Source organism: Rhea pennata, chromosome 2 (genome assembly GCF_028389875.1).
Source record: "Rhea pennata isolate bPtePen1 chromosome 2, bPtePen1.pri, whole genome shotgun sequence".
In the NCBI taxonomy this organism is placed as follows: domain Eukaryota; kingdom Metazoa; phylum Chordata; class Aves; order Rheiformes; family Rheidae; genus Rhea; species Rhea pennata.
The window spans coordinates 120,905,776-120,929,219 of record NC_084664.1 but is presented as its reverse complement, the minus strand read 5'-3'; positions in this window follow the sequence as shown (position 1 = coordinate 120,929,219).

Genomic DNA, 23,444 nt, shown 5'->3' with positions numbered 1-23,444 from the left:
AGTTGTGTGAAGTCAGTAAACTAAATTATGGAAGAAAAGAAGGATATAAAAAGGTGGAGGGTTTGGAAAAGACCTGAGAGTTGGTGCCCAGCATAGAAGGAGAAGAAAAACTACACATGCTGTGAAAGAAAAGAAAAAAATGCCTATTCAAATTCAGTACAGAAAGCCATCCACTGCCCTCAAGTGGTAGAGCCACAGCTTCTAAGGCATATTTGGTTGTAATACAGACAGAAACAGGGAGGAAAGATAGAAAGAACACTGGTGAATGGAAAAATCTGTAATGCCTCATATAGCCATTATCCACCCTGTTCTACGAAATAGTGATGAGCACTATTAGTGCTCACAAATACATGAGAGTTTGGGTGACTTCTAAGTCTCAATGAATTCTTATGCAAAAGAGCTCTACTTTATCTCTTGCATTACTGTTTTAAAGGTGCTTCATAAATGTGGCAAAACTTACTCTAAACTAAAACTACAGTTTGGCAAGCTGAAGCCTACAACCAACATTTATTTGAAATGCAAATGAAGATTTGCCACCCAGGAATGTATGTTACATTTGACATTTGTCTCTAATCAGAAGTTCCTATGAATAATGTAGTTTGATACCAATAGCCTCATTAAGCAAGATTTCCCTTAATACCCGTTCTGATTGTAATCTCTTCATTATACTTCCTTTCCTCATTGCTCCTGGCCCTACTCATCATTATCAATATGCTCAGGTCTTCAGGAGAGTTACTAGTGTGTATTTTACACTGAATAGGCCATTTTAGATGGGGATTAATGGCACTAGTGCCCAGGTGTTCTTTAACTGTAGGAACTGCATTTTTATTAGGAACAGTATGCATCCTGTCTCTCCTGACCAGAGGTCACCAGGCTGGGTCACAAGTGAAAATGAGTTTGATAGTTTCATCTTAGGCCTCACTTGAGCACATCACATCATAAAACAACTGCATCATTTTGCATGATTCGCAGTTTTGGCTTAAAAGAGCCTTGAGACCAAAATAGTGGAGCTGTGGCCAGTCAAGACTGAGGTGCGTTAGGACACTATGCAAGAGCTATTTGCTCAATATCTTACTGAGCATTTGCCTCAGACTAGAACACTTTATTCACAAGTATCAAGTGTGCACACATGTTGACCAGACAGAACAGTGGGTGCTATAAATGCTGTGTTCTTCTGTTACTGTAAATACAATGCAGCCCCTAAAAATCTGGGGGTATGTTTTAGGAAAATAGCAGGTTATGCTGCGGGAAACGCCAGCGTCCCAAAGGCAGTGAGTAACTAGAGGTTTCCATTTCAGTTAGGGATCAAGTTCCATTTATTTTCCTCTTTCATAACCACAGTAGGCGTAAAATGTAAAGCTGATCCAGAGATTCCTCCATAAAGTGCTGCTGCCAGTTACCAATTTTCAATAAATCACCATTAAATTGTCCCATAATTTTTCTGACCTTCCTCTCCCAGCATGCTGATTACTCTGATGTGTTTTCTGTGATTAGAAGAAGAATTGATCTTTGAACCTCCTACAGCCTAAGTTGAGGAGGCTCTCTTGAAAAGTAAAGAGGAACACTGCTTTCATGGGGGAAAAAATATCTCTAGCTTTTTTTTCCCTCCCTCTAAGATAGGCTTTAAATGTATATTGATGTAAGCTGACAAGCAGGGACAAAAGGGACAGGCAGAAAAACTCCACCTTAACTTGAAGTAGATGAGAAGATCCAAAGAGCTCACCTACGCAGTACTTCATATATTTTTTTAGGTAAAATGAGCCTGGGATTCTCAAGGAATCATGTTGCTGTTCTACCTAATAGCATTCAAGCTTTGTGGCAACTGTAAGCCAGAATCAGTTACAGAAATGGAGCAATAAATAATATTGCAAGCACAGCCAAAAACACATGGCTAATTCTGCAAACCAGTGGTCACATTTTTTTATAAATATACCACACATCCCAGTCAGTCCCATTTTCCCCTGAATTAAATCAAGAAGTGACTTCAAGACTCAACTGACTCTAATACAAAGTTCGGTTAACAGTCTCAGAAAAACTAAAAAGGTTCTACTAGCCCAGAAACAAACATAGGCTTTCTTTGAGACCTGTGGTTAGATTAGATAACATATTTTTTTCTAGTCCTTCTCACTGGTGATTCAGGAGACATTCCACAAAGCCTCACTGCAACTCCCTTTCCATGTGCTCATTCACAGCCGGTAGGTCTCAAGACTGTAGAGTATCTAAGAAGTAGAGTCTAAAGAGCCATTCAAATGGCATGCATTGGGTCTAGACAGTGAGGCAGCGTGAGCTAAGGTGAATCACTCCATATACACAACTGAAACAACCTTTCCTAACTAACTGTGCCGCTGCTTATGTAGCCATCAGGTGGGAAGGAAGGAAGGAAGGCAGATATTGCCCTTACATTTTTCACAGAGTAGCAAGCTCATCTCCAGCAGTTGCTCTTGGTGCAACAGGTATTCTTGGGAAGTCAGGAGGGACATTGTGGAAGGTGGCCCATCAGCTGGCCTGCTATTTAGAAACCGGGATCACAGAAGAGTCTCTACCTGAACTGGACCCCACAAAAGACATTTCAATGAAAATTTTCAATCAAAATGTTGAGATTTTCAGTCAAAATATTTTGCCGGCAGGTCAGTGTTCTCACAGGGTCGTAAAAACTAAATAAAGAATTACCTATGTTGACATTTGGAGGGAAAGCACTAGAAGGAGGAGCCTTCCTCAATTTTCTGACTGATTCTAGTAACATATCCCTGACAGATTTTTTTGGACATGTAAGGCAGTGTGTTTATTGTTGCACAAATGTTTTATTTAATCACTGCAAAATAATTTACCAAGGTTAGGAAGGATAGCTACGAATCACATCACTACTGATTATGCAGCATTTTGGGAGATTGGTCTATTCTCTTTTCAGTAAGCATCTGTATCTTACATTAGCTTTAATGCAAGTTAAATTTGTGCATCAAGTGGAGAAGAAAGCCTTCTGGGCAGTTATAGATGCACGATCCTGAGCCTTGTGACTCACAATACAATCTGCGTGCAGGAATATTAGACAGCATCTGTCAGCATCTGTCAGGTCTGATTGTATAAACTTTGCTTTTTCACCTCCTCCCCCAACACACACACATTTTACCTGATTTAAAATTAAGTATTAAACTGACCTTTCAAAAAGGAACTACTATAAAATTTAAATAAACTTTATTGTGTTTCTTTTTACAATTAAAAACTTATAATGAGAAAAATTAATTTCTCGTGTAACTTAACTGTATTCCTGGGCACTGTATCAGGGACAATTTTTGCCAGTATAATTAGAACTTGCAGGCTAGATTTCTCTTCATTCAAAATATAATAAGTAATCACCTTCAGTCAACTCTCCTGTCTGTAATATCAGTACAATTCCCATTTCAATAACTGCAGTGGAAGTTGCGTCAGTGTAAGAGAAGAATATTTGACATTCAGAACATAGGTACATATATTTTTATAAGATGAAGATGTTTACTATGTCAGAGCAGATATGAAAAATAATGTAAAAATTTGCATTCAATTTTTGTAGTCATTTGAGAATTTCACTGTCAATAGGAGAGCAGAGCATGCATGTTCTGACATTTCAACAGAATGCTAATTAAATAACTTCTCAATTCTTCAGACTTTTTTAGTTTTTGTTCATGCCTGGGAATGACCCAGTTCCGTCCCATTATATCTTCCATTAATTATTTTGCTGGTCTCAATCTATGAATTTTAAATTGTCTGTCTTCACTGTCTTCTCCCACCAACCTACAGAATTGATCCGGCTAGAGTGGCTAGTGTCCATGAGCATCTCCAGCCAGCAGCATGCAATGAGCACGTGGTCAGTGCCCCGTCTAGAGAATTTATATCTGTAGCAAGAAGAGGAGGTACCTCCAGGCAGCTGACTCGGCTGGCAGGGGTTTCTGGCCAGGCTCGGGGGTGGCATTCAAGTGCAAGCTGTCGCCTCCGTAGCAGGGCATGGGCACCACTTTGTTCCTTGGCCCTGCTGCTGGCACCACTGCCTGCCACTTCTGCTCCTGAAGGGTACTTTGCAGTTGCTAACCTTGCTGACCAAATGACTAATTAAATAATACGTGGATCCTTTGTTTTTTTGAATTGTCTGTGATGAAATCACAAATATGTTAATATTTATATATTATTCAAAAACTTATGCTGAGCAGTTTCTGCAAATAATTATATTCCAGATTCCTGAAGAATATGATTTTCCAAAGGACTTTGGAAAGGATTTTGTAAATAGCTTATGCTTCCTACTTTTACCCCTTCTAAAGTTAACATACATTTTAAAGGCAGATATCCGACATTAATATTATTTGATGTGGATTTAGTATTTCCTGTTTGTGTATTCCTTCCTGCTAGTAAATTTAGTCACTGACATACTCATACAAAGTAATGCTGACGAAACAGTTTTTGATGTTGTCCATCATAACCTGTTAACTAGTCACAAATAAAAAAATACATTAATTAAATTGTAAGGAAATTTGTTTTATTGCTTATGTTGTGTAAGATTTGTTAATCCTTGGCCACAGAGCTCCTTTTCTGATCTACCCACTGTAGTACCTTGAGCAACCTTGAGCATGCCAAGCAATATTTATGATCATTATCTGGACATGTTTGAGACTGCATGGATCATGATAATATTGAGAAATTATAACTAATAAATTTTATTTCCCTGAGAACATAATGCTAGTGTTTATGTCTATTCCAACTTCTCCTTGATTACCTTATGGAATATTTTAGTTTTGTATCATATGGTTGTCATGATACATACAAAAGCAACCATCATTTGAAAAAAAAACTCTATAATCAGCAAAATACACTTTTGCAAATTATATCATCTGCATGAGTTTATTTAACATTCTGCTTAATTTAAAAAGCACGTCCCAAGGAATGTGCACTGGATCTACTGGTAGGAGAGAGGAAAGACAAGGGCACAGACACCAGAATATAATCAGTGTTTGCAAATTATTATGCACATTCATGATGCACATTCCATGTTAAAACTGTTTGTTTTGTTTTTAAGAATCTCAAGGTGTTTGTCATTAGGCACTTAATACAATAAATAAAATAGTAATTTAATCTGTGACCCTTCAATGAGCTCTGTATAGGCATGTGGGAATCAATGGGGCTCCACTGGAGAACCTCTGTGTTAAACTCATAGCAGGATCAGGCCATAGATTTTAACAATCTGTGATAAAATGTATGTCTTTTATGTTTTGTTCCTACTTTGTACACTTTGATTACTAGAGGAAATAAATATTAAATGACTGTACATACATACTGACTGTAGAAAAGAGACAAGGACTATCTGGTCTGTATATAACAGATGTACTCAGATGCACACAGAGTGTATAGCAGTTTTCGTTATAAAATTTGTGTTGTACCCTGAAGGAAAAAAAAGAAAAAAGTAATTGAAATCCAGACATTCTGAGTTATAGAACTGAAAAACAAGCTGGTGTTATGACAGTTTTGAAACGGGTCTGCTTTTGCCAGCCAGTTATGTACTTTAAAAGGCCTTTAGCTGATTTATGCAGTTCTTGTCCCAAAACTGCTGTATTGTATTACCTCAATATTTTATTCTTAACCATTTAAAGAAGGTTTGATCTTACATCAATAGTACTCCAAAAATATTAAAATCAAAGAGATTTCTTTTCAAAGAATTTATGCAAAACAAATCCTATATTCTTTCCTGATCTTGAAGATTAAGGGAAAAAAAAAAAAAAAAAAAAAAAAAAAAAAACTTCTATAACACAAACTCCAGATAGTTATGGTGGTTGTTGAATATCCTGAGAGTTTAGAAGGAAAAAAAAAAAAAAAAGAAAAAAGAAAAAAAAAGGAGTTGTTTTAAATGTAAACTGCTGAAGTCTTACAGCTTTCATGACAAAATAGCTTCTGGTCACAGACAAAAAGCAAAAATGAGGATTAGCAGAATTTAGAAGTGCTATCACTTATCTTTTTTTAATGTATTCATGTTAACTGCCACTACTGGAGCGAGTAAACAGAAAGCTTTTCTCTGCAGTGGGACCCTTAAAAGTACAATTTAACAGTTTTGACTAGCATTTTGGTATATGCCGCAGCTCTTTTCTTTTCTTTACTTAGCTGTGTGTTACACAAGACTTTTATGAGTTCAATATGTACAGTATCTGTTGACACTTCGTATATAAACAAAAATGATTTGGTTTAGAAGCAGGGGAATTAAAGTACCCATAATGAAAAACAATTGTTCTAAATGCTATCAGTTTGGGTTGTGGAAAGAATTTCAGGGATTTATCCTGTAAAGTGCAGAGAAGCTTCAGTTTTTGTTGACATCACTATTTTACAGAATCAGCTCTTAAATGAAATAACTATGTCCATTTTTTAAATATATGAGTTTCCAATTGTAAGGCTCTTTAACGATGCAGGAAAATACTAATATTTCATTCTTCACTTTGGAGAAGATAAAGAACTAATCAACCATTTTTTAATCAGTAATGATAAGCTGCTCCCCTACATTCTTGGATCCCTAAGTCTGCATCATACATGATTTGCTGTTTTTTCCAGCCTGTTGATTCACATATATTAGGTTTGTACCAATTCAGTACAATATATACAGGAAAGCTACTTAACTTACAAGAAAGTTTTTATTCCTCTGAATATATGGATATAGGAAAATCGGATAGAAGAACGTAGTCTGCAGGATAACTCATTTCTCTCCATTAATTGTTCATGAATCTTGCATAGCCCTCTATAATTTAGAATGGAGACATAATTTAGAATAGAGATACCAACTTTGAACAAATTGTTATGGCAGATAAGGTCTTTACTCTCAGCTCAAATACTAGTTTGGATTCTTTTTAGTTGTGTTGAAACACAAGTCTGAGACCTTCTTAATTCTGCCCATGTTTCAATGAAAACTGTCCAGCATTCTCCAGGGGACTTTTCCATTTGGTGCACAGATGGTCCCTTCTGCTACTGCGGCTCAGGCAAGATGTTCTGTTGCTTTCCTTTCCTGGAATAGTAAAAGATTTTGTAGTTAAGGTTAATGGAGGAAGTTCTCATCTCTCCAGCTAATGCATCAGAATGACTATACTTGGACAAAGTCATCAATACCCATGAATCTTACTCCCAGATGTTTGCTTGTATTGAAAAGAGTTACAAACGCTTAAAAACAAACAATCAGTCAATGATCTGATCTTGCCACATGACCCTGAGAGGTGGAGACCTGTAATGATCCAGAGCTATTTCCTATGTGATTTTCAGGATGATTAAAGTGAAATCTTTTGGAAAGGCAGAAGTTACATGCAAAATTTAAACCCAGTTTATATAAATCTATTCATAGCCCATTGTGTTTAACAATTGTCTTTAGATATTTTTGTCAAGGAAAAGAAAAAAAGAACATGTACATATAGAAAGCAAACAAGAACATTCTCTACTACACCCTTTACTAGCAGTACACCCCCTACTCAGCCGTGATGAGGCCATACATGGAGGCCCACTGAGATCTGCAGCTGGAGTATTTTCTGTCTTCCCACCCAAGTGTAGCTTGAGTGAGGACCATGTCTTCCTAAGGTGCAGTTATGCTCTGAATACTTTTCTAGGGAACTGAATGTAGCACATTTGAGTCTATCTGTGTTTAACATGTTCATATGATCTTAGCAAGAGAATTTGGGCTTGTGTGAAAGCATGCAGCTAGTTCCTATCCTTTCAGAAAAACACAGTATTCTGTTGTAGGTCTCCTAGTGTAGGCATGAAGTTCACTGTGTGGATGGTAGATGGTTCTTGTCTTGAAAAACATGTGTTGAATTCCTGCCTAACAGGTTGCATCTAAGAGTGATATACCTTAAAGGAACATGCATGTGCTCAATACTCAAATTAAGTGTGTGCATGTGCATCTGTGTCAAAGTATTTCCTTGTTCAGCCCATTCAGCTGCATAAACTAGAGAAAAGAAACTATGTTACTCATCAAGAAACTCCTGTAAGGTATGCAGTTTCTTCACATCACGGTGAAATTAACAGGAAATGAGGTTACCAATCTTTTTATACATTCCTAGGTGTTATAAAGCCAGAGAAAACTGGATAAGATTCTGGTTTACAGATCTGAATAACTGGCCTTTACTTTTTTCAGATAAACTTCCAAGGTCTGTTTGCATGCTGATTCATGGTGTTGTCATTTCTATGTAAAATACAAATATAATAGTTTAGCTTTTAAATTAGAAGAAAAATTAACCATTCAGAGGAACTCATAAGTCTAATGATAGTAGTAATAATTATTATTCAGTGAGTTAATTTCTCATTTTTAATATACTACTTATCATCTTCAGGGTGTTTCATGAACATCAATCACAGTCCCAAGTCAAAATCTCGTTCAAAAAGAGGGGACTGTATGCTCTGGAGAATTGTGGATGTATTTGTTTCAGGGCTATAGACCTGCTCTTGCTGATAGCATGCCTGCTTTAAATGCAAAGTATGCTCGTAATGAGCTGATCTCACTGCTTTCTGAAATGGCTTCTCTAAAATGGGGACAGCCATGAGCATACTCTATCTACTCTATGATGTACACACAAAGAACGTGCAGTCAGTAACAAACAACGAAATAATGAATGATTTAGGGATCCATGTGGCTTTCTTAGCAGCACTGAGGGCCAATGACCACCCTTTTGTTTTGGACCTGTACTTCAGTTTATGTGCTGAATTGCAGCAACTCTTTTTGTTGTTGTTGTTGCGTTTTTTTCTTTTTTTTTTTTTTTCAGAACATGTTGGGTTTTTTTCATAACGTTGTGGTTTCTGACTGTGGCTTTACACAGCCCTTTGGTTTGAGATAGCCCCTCATAACTCAGTCAGATGACCTAATCCTGTTGTTGGTATGGTTCTTCCTGTAGTGCACTGGGCACTAACCTTCTTGGTTATTTCCTCTGACAGCAGCAACTGTTCCTCATTTCCACTGAGGAAGGACAAGGACCATTCTTGTTTAATTTTCTCCAAACAAAATTTAGGATTGAAATCAAGAAATCCTTTCTAAACATAAAAATAAGTAACTGAGAGAATGAAATCCTTGCTGTAAAAGCAAGGAATTTTTTTTCTTCATTTTAAAAGAAGAGAGTATACAAACATCTAGGTCTAGGTACACTTGGTCTTCCCCCAGAGCAGAGCAATGTACTACCTGGCAATCAAACATTTTGTGATTATTTTGAACTATCAGATTTAACCCTTTTGTACATGAGGGAAGAACTTTAACATCATTAAAGTGTAATGAAGAAGACAGTGATATATGAGTGGTAACATAAAATTGCTCTACCATTTTAATTGAGGCAAATACGCTACCCTTTTGCACAAATAAGCATATCTGAAACATTCCTAATTCTTTTCTGCACTATAGCATTTTATTATTCTTTCTCATATTAGAATATCACATTTTATTAGTTTTTTCATGTATCTCTATTTAGGGAAGAAAGATGATCTAGTAATTGTTAAGGAAGAAGGAAGGGTGCGGGACAGATCTGGGAGCTAGACTGCTCTGTGTCACTCCTTTATGGTCAGGTCTACACATGCCCTATCTGTACACCGTCAAATCTTTCTGGATATGAGTCAGCTGTGGTCTGGAAGCCGTGTAGTTGTATTTACGTTAAACCTGAACTAACATGCCCTTCTGTCAGTGCCATGCTGACACAACATGCCTTCCAGAACAGAGCTAGTTTGTATTGTTTGGCCACAATGGGTGTCAATGCAGTTGTTTTCTGCATCTAATCACAGAATTGTGCCCTGAATCACAGTGAGTGAATTTTGATACCTCATAGGTTTTGGAATATGTTGAGGCAATATGAGGCTTACTTCCAGAATGCTGATCATCCAGCACCCAAGCACTATAAAATGAAACAGAGAAATCTGGTCAGCAGCACTCCATCCTCTCAGATTCCACATATGAACAGAGCAAACAATATATATCTTAATGAAATAAGGTTAATTAATGTTTATAAACTGCACTGAAATAATCAAATGGATGGTACTGCATGTGCATTGTACTTTCATAATGAAGTGTTATTATAAAATTATCATAATTTCTGTGTACACATTTCTATTTTTTTCCTTTTCTCGGAAACAAAGAAAGGAGAGTTTGTTTTCATTAGTATCTGCTGTTTTACTCATCTAAGTTATTTGTAATTCTGAACAGGATCCAGAATAATAATTTTGCTATCTCCCAGCTGATTATAGTAGAAAGGAGTCTTTTTTTGCCCTTAATTGCATATACACACAGTGTATAAACAATTCTGTCTACACTCTTCATTTAATTAAAAACATAGTATGCAAAATATGGATAAACATTCCCCCCAAAGCCAGAATTATTTGCTTTCGTGGCCAGAATAGGATGTAGACTTTGGGTCTAAAACAATTCAGGTTTTTAAAATGACAGCTTTTGGCTTCAACCATACAAGTATTCCTGAAACAAAGGGAAAAACAAAAACAATGGCACAAAATTCGTATAGACAAAATAGAGAAAACAAGAAAGATAAATATTCATTGCCTGAAGTGAAGGACTCCACAGCAGTCTCTACTGGGTGCCCAAATGTGAGTTGGTAGGCACAAACTGGGAGGTGGTGGAGGTTAGCCTGCCCGATAGCAGTTTGATGAGAGGACACCCGGAGGTGTCCAGCAGGACTAGCTATAATGTAGTGTACTGTGCTTTTTGTTCATCAGATGAGAGCTGCTAAGCGATATAGCCTTCAGAAGGATGTAGCTGACCCCACCTGTTACATTTCACATTTAAGATTTACTTTTTTATCTAGTCATAGCATCCGTTTGCTGCAGTTTATGTTTTCTGTCTCAGATTCTGAGCAGAATGCTTTGAAGCAATTTTGATTGGCTCTGCAAAGAATGTTTACATGAGATTTTACTTTTAAAATACATAGTACCAAACATGTGGTTGTGCACAGAAGAGTAACAATAATTTTCCTCCACGAAGTTCATTTTTTCCCCCTTTGAGAACAGTATGTTACAATTACATAGAGGCACTTCACTGACTTTTTCGTGATGTCTTTCTCTATAGTTTATCTTCTCTTATGTTTACTATAGCCATTCAGAGGCTTAAAGGTTTGCTTAATATGCAAAGCATTCTGACGTCGGCAATGAAATAATTCATACAAATATATGTAGCATTTTAAAGGAATCCTAAAATTAAATATGACCACTGCTAAAAGATGAAATGCAGAAGCATAAAATATGTATGAAATTATGTAAATACACTGGAAAAAGTCTTCAAGCTAAACTTGTCTACCAGTTTTCTGAAGGCTTGCCAAACTTGAAATAAAAGCCACATTGAGCAGAATGTTTAGACATCTGGATACCTTTCCTTTAAATTCCAGGAAAATATTCTGTATCTAGTTTGAACTACAGCTACCTAAGTCGCTATTTCCACTACAGTCAAAATAGTTATTCTTTGTAATTTCCTGTTTGTCATATTACTTCTCTTCAACCAGCTGATCAAAGATACTCTCAATATTTTTGAAATTGTTTTTCCTGCCTAATTTTCTAGTTAGCGTTTTAACAGGCTCAAGATTGCAAGCCAACTTTTTTTCTTTGACCTGTTCAGGCTTTCAGTCTTTAGACTTTGGACTTCATTCCACTTCTAGTGCTGTACAATTTATTAAAATGAATTGAACACTGCAAAAAATATTAACAAAGTTCAGAGGTTCACCAATTTTAATGTTGAAAATTATTTCTGCAGTCATGTACATGTCACAGGAAATTCCTTGAATACTGAATCTATCTCAAGCAATTTTAACTAGTAATAAAGCCAGGAAGGAGACCTTATGCCATTATGTGGCACTTTTGTTTTTTAAGGTAGTTTATATGGCTCTATGAAAAAAAAAGAAAAATAAAATTTAAAAAAAAATTAATTTAGTTTTGCCACACATCAAATATTTGCTTTTATTCCAATTTCACTAAAAAAACAATCCAAACTGAGCTTAGATTTGGTTAATAGTTACTTAATTTATATAAACAGAACACACAAAACGAGTGTGGTATTTTAGTATTGTTACTACACGGATTGGCAGAGTTATTTTAGTTTCTGCATTTCTTACAAATCAGAAATAACACCTGCTGAAAATCAGTGAAATATAATAGCAAGAATACAAAGACTTATGTGTTTTTACTCCTATACACTGCTCTGACACTTATCAAAATGAAATGAACTATAGATTCATCACTAAAAATGAAACAGTTTCAATAGTCTACAAAAAATAATTTTGTTAACTACCAGTACCACTCAAGAATTTTTCTACTAGAAGAGATCTAACTTCTCAGTATGGGATTTTCCCTTTCAGGCGGTAATGTACATCTATCACAAAAAACGTGATATCCAGTGAAATTTTCATTCCACATGGAAATATCTCCTCAAAGAAGTAGAGATACTTATTGCCAAATTTATTAGTTTAAATTCACCTTTCTACACATCACTTTGTGAAATAGAAACGAGTACTATATTTAAAAGTAATTTTAAATTTGATTTTTATTGCAAATCATACAGAAACAAACCAGCATCTTTTCTTCAAACTTGAAAAATCTATATTCAGAGCTAATTTTTAAAGGTTTTCAGTCTAGTGGGCCTGCATTTCTTACACAAAAACTTATCTGAACCTTACATGCTAGCAATGTAAATGTGAATTATGTAGTTCAGGTCCACTCTAAACTAATGAACGAGCAGCTCCCACACGAGCAGTCATTTTGACTTAAAGGAGAATTCTTAGGCTACACCTTTACTGTGCAGGCAAAGTCTCATTACAGAGCCCTGAAGAGCACTGCAATGGGTGATGGGTCTATATTTCATAGCATGGGAGGTGGTGAGGAATTAACTTCAACTACATTATAACAGTGTGATACCAGGATGTTATTCACTTGGGAATAACTTGCTTGGCTGAAGCACCACAGTCATATGGACATACTAGTTCAAGTTTTGGTGACTTGCTCTTACCCAGCTTGGGAATGGAAGTACACGGCTCAGGGTGGATGTAACCTTTGCTAGGTAAATGCTATCAACCATTCATATACAGTAGGCAAGGAACACTAGTATTTGATCTGTTATGAAATATGTTACTTTTCACTGAAAATGTAACAGCAAAACATGCAAACTATTTGGGGCAGTGAGACTTTCTTTGATGAGATATACAGTTTCTGCTTGCCTTTGATTCACTCACAAACAGGAGAGCTGCTATCTCTTTTAGTACATATACTGTATTTTTGAATGTGGTCTACAAGTCTTTCCATAGCTTAGAAAAAAGAACAACACTTACCAACTGCGCACAAATTTTCTTTTTTGGTTAGAAAATTTCTTTTTAGAAATGCTTATCAGCTGATAGAAAAAATAAATTACTGGAGGATAAGAGAGTTGCCTGACCTGCCAATTAACAAAGAAAATTGGGTCAGATGTACAACAAGTAAATTAATTACCTGAATATGACTAGCTGGTATTTGACAAAATAGTGTGTCACATTGATATGAAGCCCAATCCTGTCAACAAGCCTGAAAGAGCTTAAAAGAAAAGAAAAAAAGAATAAAGAATAGCAACTGTTGAGACAAGCAGAGACATGTAGAGCAGTAGGGGGAAATATGCTTAATAGGACTACTGATTTTCTCCTATGGCTTCTCTTTAGCGTAAAGAAAGAAAAACATATTGTGTAATGTTGATAGATTGATGGTGGCATGAACATATATTGCATGTGAAAAAAACTTATTAATGAAACATTCAATACACTTAAAGCCATTTGAAAGTTCTTCCAGCAGCATTATCTGAGTCAGATTTAGAGAATTGCCCAGAGCATTACTTTAAAACACATTTCTATTGGAGGATCATCAGTGGATCTTATTCTCGCAGAAACAGGGGAAAACATTTTCATTTCGCAAAGGAACTGATGTATGGGACAAATTAATTTGTTTAAGATCAGAGCAGCAAGCTTAAACCATTTTATTCAAAACATAATTTCAAGCTGCATCAAAAACTCTGAAAAACACACTTCAGGTATATAGTTGGACCAAAGGTAGGACCATGATGCTTTGCTTCCAGGGACACTTATTTAGTGATGATGGCTATTTCTTCAAAGCCTGAAGGTATGTGCCTTCTCCTTTTCCAAATGCTGCCCAGCTTGAAAAGCAGAACAGTTGATCTTGAAGAATTTCCTCCAAAAAATTTACATATTTACTCCAGAGGAAGAGCCAGCAGATAAAGGGAAGAAAAGGATTTTGAAGCTGAGAGAAGCCAAGCTGTTCTTCAGAAGGTGCCTCCTTGCCTGTCTACAGGGCCCCACAAACAGCAGCCACTGCATCCGGAGGTGTTCCTGCCTGCGAGTTTAGGCTGATGTTGTACAACATGCACAGCCACTAAAAATAAATGACTGTCCCCCTGTGTATCTGCTGTTGTTGGGAGAAGAGGTGGTGGCTGTTTTTTCTTTTCTTTTTTTTTTTTTTTTTTTTTTCTTCTTTTTTTTTTCTTTTTTTTTAGAGAGAGGGAGAGTTTTTTATCCTTTTCCATTATGTTTCAGAGATTTGTTCCAGACTAGTAGCCTATGGGCTGGGGAGATGAGAATTCAGTCAGATATAGAGCACACAAAAAAGTGTGACAAATTGCAATGACAAGGTTGTGTTAGTAGCTTATGATGTAGTGAAATGAAATCCTGAACCAGCGAACACAGACAGTGGTGTGCTATGTGCTATAGGCGTCCAAGTTCAGAGGGAGAGGGGAGGAGGGTGCAGTAGAGGTGGGAGCACAGAGCCAGTAAAATCACCATTGCCATTACAGTCAGCCTGTAACACACCACTCATCAACAAATTAAGTCATTTTTCTTGCACCCAATATCAAGGAATAGAATGATGCAGTTGGTATTTAAACATCATGAAATATGTTATTAGACACGCACAGCTGGAAGTAAAGGAATACAATGTTTGGGTCAGAAGCCTTCAAGCCTTCTGGCTGAAACATTTAACATTCTACTTCCATCTGTGTATGTCTCACAGAATTGACTTGAACAAATACTTCAGACTAGATCATCTATGAACTTTGGGGAAATTATTCTGTTTTTAAAAATATTCTGTCTTCACCACCACTCCCATTTCATTTGACTTTCTATATAATAATCAAACCTTAGCACAATTAGTGTTTAGCACAATCTTTACAGAGAGGCTGAGCCAAATCCTTCATTTGCTCTTAAATAGCCACCAAAACTATTCTAGTTCTCATTACTATTTTATCTGAACAACTTATCTGAGCACCTTCATAGATTTTATCCTTGCAACCAGTATGACTGAGAGACATTGTTCCCATCTTAAAGATGAGACGCTAACGCATGGAGGCCTGCCCAAAAGTTCATGCAGTCTGTGACTGATATAAAAATGGGCCCACACCCTCTCTCATCCAAACCATTCTTTCAAAATTCCCCTGATGAAATGCAGTAGCAAAGTCCAATCATTCTGAATCACTTGCACACGCTGCTCAGAAGGTACCAGTGATAATTCAAGTCCTTGACAGTGACTGATATTTATATTTATATTTCATTGGTCCAAGAGTTCTTTCTGTGCTAAGTATTATATGAACACAAGCAGCTATGTGAACTTTCTTTGCCATTTGTTGATATATACTCTATCAACTTCTTCGTGGGTAGTGTTCTTCTAGACCCCTCAGAAAAAGAAATTTTCATTCCTTCATGAGCCGATTGGAAGCAAAGTCCAGAAAGGGAAGATGGTCACCTTCTAACCATATCAAAATTGTTTAAGTATGATTTTTGTTAAAAAAATATTATGAAATGAGTTCAGGTTTTAGTATTAAACCAAGACAAAACAAACGAGTAGGTACAGATCTGAAATTCTCTAATATGAGATAGAAGTAGTGTAAACTAAACTACAGTTTACTTACTCTAAGACAGATAAAGATGCAGAATGCCAGCTTATTTACTCCACTTCTATGCAGAAAAACCCAACTATTTCTGGAGGAAGAGGCAGTGGAGCAGAAAACTTGAACGGAATGGTTCTGATGTTGAAATAGTTCTTCCGAAATGACAGTCCAGGCTGCTAAACCAGCTGTATGCTGTAAAAAATTTGAATATACATGCACAAAACCTATGTTAACACAATACAATGAAAGCCTTTATGTAAGCTAGAATGACTGCTTGAGACAATATTGTAAATGATTAATTATTAGAGCAAATTTTAAATAGGAATTAATTGCTAATGAAGTGAAAGTTTATATGAAAATAAAACTATCTTTGCCTTTACCACATAGGTGAGTATAAATGTGCCCCCATAAATGAGGTTATAAAAGCACATTACTGGCATATTGTTGATATAAATTTGAAAAGAGACATTTATACTAACTCTATCGTACATAATTTAAATAAGCATTCATATGGCTTGATTTACAAGCTGAATTTGGATATTTTGCTCAATTTTCCTCTTCCTTGAAGGAAAAATGAGTACAGTAAAGGACATTCTTAGTCCTATTTTAATTTAAAGTATGTAAATTATTAAACCAGAAAGATCAGTGTTAGGTTTTCTCGGACTTTAATACGTTCTCCCGATGCTCCTAATGATTAGGAATCGTGGAAATCAACTACAGTGTGAAGGACTTTAGGTGGGGAGGGGCTGTCCATTTAACAGAGTGCCATGTAAGAACAGTCAATTGCCTGGGGACTATGAGGGCAACAGGATAAACTGGGTATATCTCAATGTTGATCATTAGTATGGGATACAGTAGGAATATTATAACTGATGAAGATGCCAAGATTGATGGGGAGAGATGTGAAGCTGAAAGAGATGAAGGTACTGCAAAAAAAGTTAGTTTTGTTGCAGCTATACTTGACCTACACAGGAACTGAATTAATTTTGGAGAAGAAATTTTGCTGTTAGCTACTTTAGCTTCTTTCCCAAGAATCCTCAAGCTGCATCTTAGATTTACCAGTGTAGTTAGTAAGCTGGATATCTCGAATAAAAGTTGGACATGGTTAACATAAAAACCATTTGGTTCTTTGAGTTCTGTAAAAAGATGTTCTACTTTGGAAGAGCAGATACAAGCAAAATTCTAAACAGGGGACTGGTTTAGATTTTATGTGATGTCTGAGGAGGAGAGTCTCAAGAAAATGAATCTCATCTTCTTATAAGTGGGGATACCTGGGATAAAGTGTTAAGATTCTTTCCTCTCTAAAAAATGTTAAGACTTCATTATTAAGCATTCAGAATTCAGGGCTTTATAGTATTATATATGATTTTTTTGACCACATCCTCTTTCTCCAAAAAAATTTTTTTTTCTTCTAATTTTACATGCAGACTTAGCATGTATTCTTCCTCCCCAATTTTGTACTCTCATTGTTTGTCATTTTTGTTATCACTACTTCTATGAGAGAAAGCCTGATCCACCAACAGCTTAATTTCTACACCATTATGGAACCCCAGTCACTTTCTGCTCTGTGTGAACAAATAGATTGGTCCAGAAGAAGGAACTTCTGGTTTCCAAGTATTAATCAGTGCCTGCGTACAATCTAATTTGCTTCAGCCATCCCTACAGCTAAGCAGATAAAATAGTTAACTGTAAAGCAAATTTCACTGCTCAGATATCCTAGGTTTCTTTATGTGCAATACATGGAATAAGTAAGTGCATCTATTATGAATATAATTGAGCTTCTAATGTAGGTGGCCTATGTATTCCAGTAAATGTTTACCATATTCTGCTACACATAGCCAGTAAAACACTGAATAGAAATAGCTCAGTATATTCTTTTCATAAAAATGACACTAAAGGACTCTTTTTTTCACTGGCCTACGCAGTACCTTATGTATTCAATAATGAAAACATGAAATGGATGCTATAAACATCGGTCTAATGTAAAAGAATATATATTGCCTGAGAGACTTGGACATATACAGAATATATGTTTCTAGAATGTGATCAAATCTTCAAAAGTTGACCTATATACAGAGATAGAATTCAAGTTGCTTACATTTCCTACCATTAAAGCCCCTGAAAATTCAATAGTAGCAAAGCCATAAGGCCCTTTTTGTCCCATTCCCAGACCTCTCAGTATTTCTTCATCCAGTCTTTAAGTCTCCATATTTTGGACATGCAACTTGAGGGGGAAGACAGTGTGGGGGTTGTGTGGTGGGAGGCAGGCTGTGGGACAAAGACAAGGCTATGGCAGCAGGCTACAGCTGGAAAGAGCTCAAATTCAGGGAGTTCCCAGTAGCAGCACACCACCACCACATCACTTGGTTCCGCTGTCAGGACCGCATGTGCCAGATGCAACTGGCTGGTGAGCTATCAGCAGCGCCTGGCTCGTGGCCACAGCACTGCGGTGGGAATGCCTCGGTTGTCAGACGCGTACAGCATGAGCCCTGACAGATCTGCTCCTCCTGTGAGATGAAGTCGTTTCATACTTCAGAGACTAGTCTTGCACCCGCTACGATATTTATTTATTTATTCATTCATTAATGTATTTACTGCCCCAGAGTTCAGTCAAATCAAAGTTGAGGCATTAATTTCTCATCTGGAGAATTCAACTGGGAACTCTTAAGTAGACCTCCTTTTCTAGTGTCCAGATAAAATGTTGCTTCTTGAGGAACTGTGAATAAATACATCATCAGACAGAGCTGCACATGATAGGAAGCCAGAGTGTCAGTCTGTCTGCAAAACCCCCGTCCTTCCCTCTTTACTGGCTAGGGATGCCAAATTCAATAGCCAGTAAAAACAAGACATTAAAATACTATCACCCACCTAGAACTACTATCAAGTTCATACAATGCACTCTTTACACAAGCTCATTTTCCACAGAAAGAAAAATTAAAGAATACAATAATAATGGAAAAATCATCTGGAAAAAGAGGAGAAAAGGGAAGTACAAAACAGAAGAAAGTCCTCTGCTAGCAAGCAAAGTAAAAGTTACAGTCAGCTGTAAGTACTCACAGTCCTTTGGTGGGAACAAAGTAGATTAGGCTAATTCCTGACCTATGCACAGTCAATTTGGCATTCAGAGACACAAATGCCATCATGCTAAGAAGAAACCTAGAACAACTTCATCAACCAGAATTAATAAAAAGATGAGCTACCTAGAATTCCTATACTCCCTCCACTGTCCCTGCCACCCTTCTTCATGAAAGCACCGTCAAAGAAAAGAACCACTTAGTCAGCGGAATGGTCACTATTCACATGTTTTTTCAGCCGTGGTAAGAATGGGTAAATTGAGGCATAGAATGACCAAGACTGTAGGTATCTTTTAAGCCTCTTTCATGAGAGGTTGGGCTGCAATAGGGCTTCCTCTCGTGTTGGGAAGTTTCCTCTTGTGCTGAGCATCACATAGACAATATCTATGCTTTATGCTTTTGCAGGACATCATTTGTTAAGTTTCATGTACCTTGCATCTGGTGGGAGGGTACCACAGCTCTGTGCTCACCTGAGGTCTGTCTACACTGCTGCTTTGAGGACATTATTAATGGTTAACTATGGCTGAAGACATACTCTGTAGATTTGTTTTCCTAGATTATTTGGGAGCATATGAAACTGCTGGGGAGCCTGCTTGGGCTTGCTGAGGCCTGTGGGGCTCTGCTTCATTCCCAGAGTACCAGCTACAGCTCTACGTCTCACCGCTGTCTTGCTGCCCGTGCAGGGAATTAATTAGAACCTGAAAGCAGCTATGGACGTCCTATAAAAGGCAGCGTAGACCTAACTCTTATGTCCCTTGAGTATACCTGCCATGATCTGAATCAAGATGAGAATCAAGAAAGAGACTTGGATCCCTCAACTCCAAAATTTCCTCACCATATTCAACACTCTACATAGATCTAATAAGAATGAAAATATAACAGTGAACAGTTAGATCCATATAAAACTATTTATTCTGGAAGAAACATTTTTCTACACAGGGAGAGACAGGAATTAGTTAAATGATATGATATACAGCTATATCTGCAAAGGAGTGCAGCAAAGGTATAACTCTTCACAATAGTAGAGGACAGGCAGTAGGAAGGATACTATGCCCTGCTGAAAAAGTGTTGTGTGGTCCATGAATATAGGTTGGTTTTGTTCCATTTATGTGCTCTTTGTTTCCCTCTCTGAGCAGCTGGTGCATGAGAGTGAAATTCTGCCTTCACTTTTAATCACAAAGGCACTTTAGTTTCAATCAGAAATGCACTTTATTTTTTAAACACCAACAACAAAAGAGATAGAATTGTCAGCTTCGAAACACATGTCACAAAATGGTTGTTTACTCATGTGCGTTGTTGTTATTGAGTATTTTCATCTTTTAAAAGTGACTGAAAAGAACCTACTTTTGTTTGAGACTAGGGTGCAAGGGCATAAAAATCCACATCCATGCCGCTATTCAGGGTGAAGTCTGGTACAGGAAGCACCTGCTTTTAACCGAAGTGTAAGCCACAGATAAGAAGGAAAAGAGCTTTAGCAGTTTTTATCCAATCAGAGGCCAAGATTTTCTTAGCCCGTGTTAGCAATTATTGTTTAAGCATGACAACGTCAGATAATTTTGCTTCGTTGCACTAAATCTTCCTTGGATCTTGCGATATAGCAGCTCCTGTATCTGGGTTGTTATTCATTGTTATATGGGATAATGCCACTGAAGGATTAAGATGATATTAGTAAATGCATTATGAAGCCACAAGTAATCAAGCTTAATGTAGAGTGAGATTTGGAAGCAGAAAGTATTCAGACTAAGATGTTAGCAGTGTGTTATGGAAATGGTTTAATCTCTGGTTATAAGTAGCTAATATATGCTGAATTTTAACAACAGTGTGCAACTTCGATTAGCATCTCCTAAATACATAATTCCCCACAGCAATCCCAGTAAAAAATGGGAGCTTAATTGTCGCCTTGCAGTCTAGTACCTTTCACCTTCACATAATGCTACCATGATGGCTTTTCAAAACAGCAAGAAGAAGAAGAAAGAGAGAAGAAAATCAACCAGAAGAATTTGTCGGTGAGACACTTTAACATCCGTTTCAAAAGTCATAGATTACAATTTAAAATGGAAGTCCCCTTTTGAACAAAGAAGGAAAGGTTATGAGAAAATACAGTTTGAAATTATTGATGTATAAAGCCATACCTGATTGCATCTATCCTATAGCTCCCCCAAATGCACCAATTGGATATTGCTGAAACCTCATGGAAATAAGAGCAAGAGGAGATTTGACTTCAGTGATTCTCATTACTGCTTAGAGAGTGTTTCTCACATGGAATATCTGCTTTTCTCATTTTACCTACTTTATAGACTGTGTGTCAGATAGGCTGTATGTGTTCTGCTCAGATAACCTTGGAAACATGCAACAGTCACGTAAATTATAATTCTAGGAAAGGAAATAAATTGACCATTGATTGTTCTTTTCCTTTATCCTACTGTGTTGTATAAGCATCCAAGTGTAATGATTGTGAACTCAAAGAATTTCTGTTTCAATGCGCTTTATCTTTGCAGGTAATAAAGTTAGTGGGTTCAGTCAGTGGGTTCAGTCCTTCAGTTCTTTTCTTTTTTTTCCCCCTCTCTCTCTCTCTTTTTTTTTTTTTTTTTTTTTCCTGCAAGGGCTATTTAAATATGGTGCGGTAATTACCCTCTTTCTAGCATTCAAGTTTTTATCTCTACAGATATTTACTTAATGTTATACCAGAGGAAGCAAATGACCAGAAACACTGATGCAATAAACCAGAAGTTGGCTAAAAGCGGTAGTGAAGCACATGAGATCTATAACTAATTATTTTAAACAGGCTCATATCATGATCAGATATTTCTAATGATAGAAGATTCACTTCTCTAGTTTACATGTTGCTCCTGAAAAAAAGTAAAATGATTTCCCACCCCCACCTATACTTCAAGGCCTTTTTGGCAACAGACGAATAAACCCTTTTGTTAAAGTATCTTCTCTGGAATTTTCAGAGAAATATCTTTGCTTCCTTCATTCAGTTTGCAGAGCCTGAGTGTGGGTGACACTCAGAAACCTTTCAGTATCTTTAGAGATTATGCTTCTTCCTTGATCTGTATGTCAGTATTGATTCTCAAACATATTTATCTACATTTTGTTAATTGTAATTTAAAATTGTATTCTAAGGGGTATACATTTAGACTATAGCAATTTTGAAGGCGAGTAGTTATTTCATTGGGCTGTCACTTCTTCCAGAAATCAAACCCTCCCTGTCATATATAAATAGATTGCTTGATATACATGCAATATCCTGTCGGTGTCATGCACTCTTTTCTTTAATCTGACTGACATAGCACATAATAAAATGCTCACTTCAATATATGTCTGTTGCATTTTGCCTAATTCTGGGCTTAGTTTAATATTAGTCATGAATATTTCCTACAACTGGATATGAATTTGAATATATAAAAGGAGCATTTTATGTTCATGCTGCAGCACTTGCTTCTCCCATATATTTTATTGCTTTCCCTGTTTGTGATGAATTAAGTCATCTGAAGAAAAGAAGAACTGGAAGCAACAGGGACTAGAGCTGTTATCTTTATCCACAAGCCAGGTATAGCATGTGAGAGGGAGAATTGCATTCTTTGCACTTTATTTTCTGTAAGTAACCCGCAGCAGTGAGCGGGAGGGAGCCATCCTCTCCAGTGGCCATTGCGAGAGGAAATACAGGATTCCAGCATATTAAATCTCAGATTTCTTTTCACAAAAAGGTACTTGATCAGAATATATCAGCAATTTTATTCCATATAATTTATATGGAATGTTTTCCACAGGAGGTAGAGATTGAGTTGACATTTTGTTTCTCTTCTGACCTGCTGCATATCTAAAGCAGTGTCTTTCTGGGTAAAAAATTGTTTCAGATCCATGCCCTTGATGCTTAGGTGTTCCTTGTTTGTTTTTTTGTAGGTGGAAATTACAGTAATGAACAAAACATGTTGTAGATTTTTTTATCAAGAGTCTTGACAGGAAACATTCCTAAGCATTTTGAGAACAGATTTCAGCCAGATAGCACTTTACAACAGTTCACTTCTCATACAAGTATAATTGAAAAAAGTCTGTTTAAGGAATCAGTAAAGCAGTCCTCTGTCTACCTTGACTTCTTCTTATATTTAGTCCTAGAGGCAGACAAAAGCTGAAATGTTCTTTTTAAATGTATTTGAGCTTTATTCCATAAGAACAAATGGAGTCTGATCAACAAGAGGACTCCAACCCTTCCCTGCTGGTTTTAAGACACCTTGTGCAGTCAAATCTTCCTGACTGCTTTTCAGACAAATGGCCTGGTGCTTAGGTCTGTGGTATTAACCATTCTCTCTGAACATCTGCCCCCTGTTTAATCATTATATTGAGCTGATCTTGAGGGTTGCTTTGGCCCTGCTTTCTGGCTGTTTGCTGGAGACAAGCATTCACAGTTCCTTCCTTAGGTATTCGGTTGAGGAAGGGTAGCAAAGAAATTTTAGTTTTTCCACGTTATATAAAAACTGTTTTAGATAGAAATT